Source organism: Lontra canadensis, unplaced genomic scaffold (assembly GCF_010015895.1).
Source record: "Lontra canadensis isolate GAN:19392208 unplaced genomic scaffold, GSC_riverotter_1.0 scaffold25, whole genome shotgun sequence".
NCBI classification, from domain to species: domain Eukaryota; kingdom Metazoa; phylum Chordata; class Mammalia; order Carnivora; family Mustelidae; genus Lontra; species Lontra canadensis.
Window position 1 is genome coordinate 13520613 of NW_022631019.1, and position 6242 is coordinate 13526854.

A 6242-nucleotide genomic window follows, 5' to 3' on the forward strand; every position below is an offset into this window, starting at 1 on the left:
CACACACACACACACACACACACCCCTGGAGCGGGTGCGGCAGCCGCCAGTGTCCCCGGGTCTGTCGTGTTGACTACAGACAGCGCAGTAAACGGCCCCTCCCAGCGAGGCATCTTTCTGGTCCTCCTTCCCCGAGGTGCTGCGGTCTGGGCTGCGCTGGGCAGCCACGGTGCACGGGGATCTGGGCCCCAGCTTCCAGGTCCCAGGTGGGGGTCTAAAGGCTGAGATGTGGCAGAGCCAAACGGGAGCAGACTGTCCCGCCTCCAGAGGACCTCGGGTTCCGGGACCTGGTTCTCTTTAACAGAATCCACACCCGCGGCTGAGGATCCAGCAGCAAGAATGATGGGGTCCCGGCCCCTCAGTGCTCAGGAAGAAGCAGGAAAAAAAAAAAAAAGTTAAGGTTCAGATCTTGGTTCTGCCTCTTAGCCTCTCTGTGCCTCAGTTACCTCATCTGTGAAATAGGTATAATTAGCAGAGGTTAGTCCCAAAGTCTGGCATGTACTAAGCATACCATAAAGGTTAGCTTTGGTAATTTTCAGTTGGAGGAGAGGCACTTGCAGATCTCCCTGCAGATCAGGGAAACATTCCTGGAGGAGGGTGACATGCAGGAGATAACGGGTTTGTGTGTGTGTGTGTGCACGCGCACATGCACGTGTGGTAGGCAGAAGGATGGAGGTGCAGGAGCAGCAGGAAGGGAGGAGAGGAGGACAGAGCTCAGTCCTGAGCTCTGGTCCTGGACCACAACCTCACTCTGTCTCCCAGACCCTGTTCTGAGTCCCCTTACTGGCCATGCCCCTTCGGGTGCCTGAGGGCTGGTCGGGGAGAGAAGCTGTGGCTCTTCTTGCCTTAGGGACAGGAAGGAGCTCGAGGCGGGGGAAGGGGGGCGCAGGCCAGTTTGGTGCCACGTAGATCAGCAGAGAGTATCCTCCACCAGCCCCGGCTGTGCTGGGCGTCTGCGAGGGGGGTGAGCGGGCTCTGGTCCTTGTCAGGGAGCGAAGATGGCCACCTGAGCCTGGGTGTGAGGGCTTTGACCAGAAGATACAAAGTGTCTTCAGAATGAGGAGACTCCACAGGGAAGGCTTCTCGGAGGAGGGGCCCTGGGGTCAATCCTGAAGACGGAGGGAAGTCGGGAAGGGGGAAGGGCGTACCCAGGTGTGGAGCTGGGGCTGCTGGAAAGCCAGGCTGGGTCATGGAGCAGGGGCTGGGGCAGTGGTGTACAGCAGGTCGGGGAAGGCAGGAATTGGGTTCTGGGGAGACCAGGGAGAGCTGCCTCTGAGGTTCAGGTGGGCAGTGAGGCCAAGTCGGGCCAGTCTGCCCTGTGCCTCTCCTTGGTTATGCCTGCGGAGCCCCGTGTGTACCCCGGCACTGGGCCGGTCTTTGTTGAGCGCTTGTTGTATGCTGGGTGGGGCGATATGGGGTCAGTGCAATTAGGATGGCCAGTTTCCAAATGGAAAACAGGTTTCGAGGGATCAAGCAGCTTGCTCAAGGCGGAGCAGCTTTTCGAACCCCATTCTGTCCCTCATCCCACACCTGCCCGGGACTAGGGCTCTTGGAGTCCCCTCCCTGGCTAGGGGTCCAGAGGGCAGGGCTTTGGGCTGCACAGCCTCTCCTCGCTCTCAGGGCAGCCCAACGTTGGGGGCTTAGGCTCCCTTCCCCCTTCCTGGAGCCCCCAGGCCCTCCCAGGCGAAGCTGCCCCCAGGCCCCAGCTGGGCCTGCTTGGGGCGCCCTCGCCAGCCAGCATCTGGCTCCCCCCCGGGGCCGGGACCTTGCTTGATGTGTTACTGGGGGCTCCCTCAGCATGGCGGTGAGCGCCCCAAGTGCAGGCCTCAGTCAGAGCTGCCTGAGAGAGAGGACGGGTCACAGCCCTGCCCGGAGGACCTTACCTCGTGAAGGTGGCCTCCTCCCTTCCTCCCGGGAAGCACCCGTCTGTGGGGTGATAGCTCTTGCTTTCCAGCCGTGCCCAGTCTGCGCTGAGCCACGGTTCTTCCAGAGGAGCCCCGGGTCTGATGGCTGTGGCCCAGGCAGTACCCTGTCCGACGGAGGAGGGAGTGCTGGCTGTGGAGTGTTTAAGCCCCAGCGCCCACCGCCACCACCACCACCACCACCACCGGGCAAGGGGTGGGTACAGGATGGAGACATGAGTATCTGAGTGTCGCTGGTGCCCGGGCCCCCCAGCTTCCTCCGGTAGCTCCCCGACACGGACGGGGCCAGGTGGGCAGGCCGGGTGGGGGAGCCCCGGGAGACTTCCCTTCTCCCCCTGGGGTGCACACCTCTTAACCTCGCTGCAGGCAGTGGGTGGCCCGAAGGGTTGAGCACTCCCGCCGTAGACCCGTCCTCCCACCTGACGCGCAGGCTCAGCGGCGTTCTGCTTCCAGGTTTGAGGCCCAGACTCAGCCAAGAGGGGCACCACCCTTGTCACTTGTCGGTTGTCCTTGTTCGGGAGGGAGTCTCTCTCTGGACATTCAGGGGGAGCAGGAGGCTGGACCAGTCACCCCAAAAGAGCCCTCGCTTGGCTCTTGACTCTCCCTTGAATGAGATGCTGTGTGTGCAAAGGCCTCTCACAGCGTCTGGTCCCCGTGTCCCCCCGAATCCTGGGGGTGGGGACGGGAAGAGCTGGCAGGCAGGTAGCAGTCTCCCAGGAAGCAGAAGGGCCCAGCGTGCCATGCTCGGCATGTGGCCCCAGGCCCTTCCAGCCCAGGGTTCTTCAGTGAACTTAATGGGCTTCTTTAAGCCACAGTTTGGACGTGGCCTTGAGTCCCCAAAGCTGAGAAAGGGGAGCAACCTGCAGCTCACTGCCCTCTTCACCTCTTCTGCTGTTGGACTTGGCTTTCACTGTTGCTGAATGGAGGGGCCGCAGAGGCCGCTGGGTAGACAGCCAGGTGCTGACTTCTGTGACCACCTGGCCCACCGCCTCCCTCGAGCGCGCTGGCCCGATCCAGAGGGGGGTTAGCCCCGCCGTGGGGTGGGAATTGCCCTCTGCTGCGGGTTAACTCCACTCACCTGAGTACTACTGCTCAGTCCCCCAGCCCCGTGACAGCCCGAGGACACAGCCACCCACGGGGATCTCTGCGCAGCACACGGAAGTGCTCTGGGAAGACCAGTTTTTCATCAGCACTTGCCCACGCCCAACAGTGTGGGCAGACGTCGGTCCCGCTCAGCAGCCCACAGTAGGTGCTCAGTAAACGTCTGACTGAGTGAATGCCTGAAACAACGTCCCTCAGGGAGCCTCCATCTGGTGAAGGTACCGGGCATGGACCCACGATCGCGGAACTCCTGAGTGTGTGCCCTCGCCGCGGGGCGAGATCGTGCCGTAGGAGGCTCTGCCTCAAGACAGCTGTTTGAGAAAGGATCAAGTCAGCGATGACCAAATTTGCACGGGAAGTTATGGGTATAGATATGTTACATCTTGCAACATTTCTGCTCACTTGTAGTCATTGCAGATGACCCAGATGCCCAGTAGGCGTCAGGATACGTTGGGAGTAGGGATTATGTAAATAAAAACCTTAGGGACGGGGCGGGGGGCCTGGGTGGCTCAGTCAGTGAAGCGTCTGCCTTTGGCTCAGGTCATGATCCCAGGGTCGTGGGATGGAGCCTTGAAACCCGTATGTTGGGCTCCCTGCTCAACGGGGAGCCTGCTTCTCCTCTGCCTCCCCACTCTATCTCTGTTGTGCTCTAATAAATGAAATCTTAAAAAAAATTGCATAAAAAAGGTAGAGAACAGTGGTAGGAGAGTCTATGAAGTAATTAAAAAAAAGTACTTATCTATTTATTTGACAGAGAGAGCACAAGTAGGGGGAGCAGGAGAGGGAGAAGCAGGCTCCCCACTGGGCAGGGAGCCCGATGCGGGGCTCCATCCCAAAACCCTGGGATCATGACCTGAGCCAAAGGCAGACACTTAACGGAGCCAGTCAGGTGCCCCAGAAATCTTTTTTTAAAAAGATTCATTTATTTGAAAGGGGGAGAGGGCGTGCGCACACACTAGTGTGTGTGGCAGGGGGGCAGAGGGAGAGGGACAAGCAGAAGGACAAGCAGACTCGTTGCTGAGCTCAGAGCCTGATGCAAGGCGCAGTCTCATGACCTCAGGTCATGGTCAGGATCCTTCAGGATCAGGATCCGAGCCGAAATCCAGTCAGATGCTTCACCGACTGAGCCACCCAGGTGCCCCTGAAGTAATATATATATATATATTTAAAGATTTTATTTATTTATTTGACAGACAGAGATCACAAGCAGGCAGAGAGGCAGGCAGAGAGGCAGAAGCAGGCTCCCTGCTGAGCAGAGAGCCTGATGTGGGGCTCGATCCCAGGACCCTGGGATCATGACCTGAGCCGAAGGCAGAGGCTTTAACCCACTGAGCCACCCAGGTGAAGTAATATTTTGAAAGACACAAAGGAAGGATAGGAAATTAAAAATAAAACATTAAAAAATATTTGTGCCACATTTCAGTGTATTTTAGCAACTTAATTTCTTTAAATTATGACTTTATATAATGTTTATATTCTGAACTTCATCTTTTTAAACAGTGAATTGGAGTGTTGGTCATGCGAATTATAACCAATGTTTTTATGAAACAAAAATAGCACCAACTTGTTTGAAAGAAATTACTTTTTTTTTTAAGATTTTATTTGACAGACAGAGATCACAAGTAGGCAGAGAGGCAGGCAGAGAGAAAGAGGGAAGCAGGCTCCCTGCTGAGCAGAGAGCCCTATGCGGGGCTCGATCCCAGGACCCTGAGATCATGACCTGAGCCAAAGGCAGAGGCTTTAATCCACTGAGCCACCCAGGCGCCCCTGTGATAGGTAATTTTTAACATTTATTTATCTTACTGTTTGGAATGAGACATACTTTATTTTTAAAAAACTGGAAGCCTTGGGTGCCTGAGGGGGCTCAGTTGGTGAAGCAGCCAGCTCTGGGTTTCAGCTCCGGTCATGATCTTGGGGTCACGCAATCGAGCCCCCTGCGCTGGGCTCCTGGCTCAGCGTGGAGTCTGCTTGTCCCGCTTGCCCTCTGCTCCTCCCTCTCCCCGGCTCATGTTCTCTCTCTCAAATGAAACCAAATCTTTAAAAAATTTTGAAGCTTTTGCTGTAGACACTTCATCACCAAGAGAACGGGAGGAAAAGATGGTCTTCTCTTGGAATTCTAAAACAGGCGGGAGGGGCCAGCCAGGGGTAGTGGGGCCAGAGGCGGGTGGTGCACATCCCGCCCCCCCAACCCCGCTTCCTGTGAAGTGGGGGTAGACGTGTCAGCCCCTTGGGCTTGTGGTTGGGGGGTCAGTGCCCATGCCGGCCCCCAGGAGCCCTCTCTCCTTAGGGTTCGCTGGTTGCCAGGAGCAGAAGCCCACCTGCTGAGCGAGAACACCCGCCGCAGAGGATGCATGGGGCTCCCCGTGGAGGGGGAAAGGGAGCCCGTGGCATCTGGAAAGACAGAGGCCAAGTCTGCGCCAGGGATCCTGTGAGCAGGAAACCCTCCCTGTGGGAATGAAACTCAAGAGCCTGTCCAGTGAGAGCTCCCTGGTATGGGCAGGGGTCGCGTCCGCAGCAGGTAGCACCAGAGGCCCAGCCCACGGTGCCCGCTCCCCCGAGTGGTGGAGGTGCCACACAGTGTCTCCTTAGTCCATGATGCGAATGAATGACAGTTTGGACACAGCGAATCTTGGAATAGGGCCCCAGAAGGCCCTCTGCAAGGGCTCCAAGGGACTGACTTGTGGACACCGCGGGGAGGGGTGGAAGGGCCTTGGACAGCCCAGCTTGTCCCCTGAGGCCTCATGCTCTTGAGGCCACCACCTGTGCCAGGGGTGCCAACTGGGTGCCAGCTTCACCCCAGAGCCAGGATGTCAGCCCTCCGGACCGGCTGCACAGCCGTCTGGTGTCAGCTGGGAGAGCAGGGACAGTCCCTACCGGCTGTGAGGACGGGTTGGGGCACACAGGCATCCCACACGCCCTGGTGTTTGCAGAAATGAGGGGACTGGGGAGGCCACACCCAGAGTGACAGAATGACGTGGGGGTGCCCAGCTCTTCCGGGGCATATGGCACTGGAGCATGACTTGGGGAGCTGAGCAGCAGCTCCAGGCTCCGGAAGGGCCCCTCTTGTCCCCGCTCACAGCGCAGGTCCCACCACTGTGGTGTGGGTCCCACCTGTGTCTGCCCGACTCCCGCCTGGGGCCATGGATGCTTGTGAAGGGAGGCGGGTGAGAAAGAACACGAGGCCAGTGCTAACTGCGTCCCAGTTTCTGTTTATTTATT